Source organism: Euwallacea similis, chromosome 24 (genome assembly GCF_039881205.1).
Source record: "Euwallacea similis isolate ESF13 chromosome 24, ESF131.1, whole genome shotgun sequence".
NCBI lineage: Eukaryota > Metazoa > Arthropoda > Insecta > Coleoptera > Curculionidae > Euwallacea > Euwallacea similis.
Window position 1 is genome coordinate 2264327 of NC_089632.1, and position 740 is coordinate 2265066.

At 32.7% G+C, this 740-nt stretch overlaps 1 non-coding gene across 1 annotated transcript; it reads left to right on the top strand.

The window, feature by feature from the left end:
• Nucleotides 1-333: 333 nt before the first annotated feature.
• On the top strand, nucleotides 334-405 carry TRNAE-CUC (transfer RNA glutamic acid (anticodon CUC)). Its single transcript has one exon. It is a non-coding gene; the product is annotated as a tRNA-Glu (tRNA).
• The last annotated feature ends 335 nt before the right edge of the window (nucleotides 406-740 follow it).

Consider the following 740-nt stretch of genomic DNA (forward strand, 5'->3'; position numbering starts at 1 on the left):
CTATATAGTAGAGAGCAAAAATCGAAAATCGCCAAATTCGTTTTTTTTCGAATATCTTTGTAACTATTCAAAATTTAGCCAGTATAAAAACAGATTATTAATTTGCTTTAAATTGCACAACATTCTTAGTTTAAGCAATTTTATACCTATTACCGTTTTTGAGATCCCCATGATGTTAATCTTTATCTAGGACAAACTGTATGCGTTTGAATTTCAAAACTGCTGAATAAAAAAGCATTAAGTATTTGTGTATAAAAATATTAAATGTGTAAAACTTTATATAGATCACCATTACTGAATATATTTTAGTGTTTTTACAACAAACCCGATATATCCGATATGGTCTAGTGGCTAGGATACCTGGCTCTCACCCAGGAGGCTCGGGTTCGATTCCCGGTATCGGAACTTTTGTTTTTGTTATTTAGAAAAAATATATTAAATATTAATTTTTTTATAACTAACAGTATGATTTACAAAATTACCAACTCAAAAATAATGTCGAAAAGTTTCACATATACTTTGATTTCTTACTAGTTGCGCGCTCAACGATACGATGCCGGAGGACGTTATTTCCCACGACTTCGTACCGGTATCCATAGCAACGAGACAAAACAAACAAACATCAACTGCTCAGCGGCCAGTTTGGTGACAGTTGTACCGGATTTTGAAGATTTAAGCAGTAAATCCGTTCCTCGACAAATTATAGTCGTTTGAAAAAGTATCGTATACGACTTGCATTA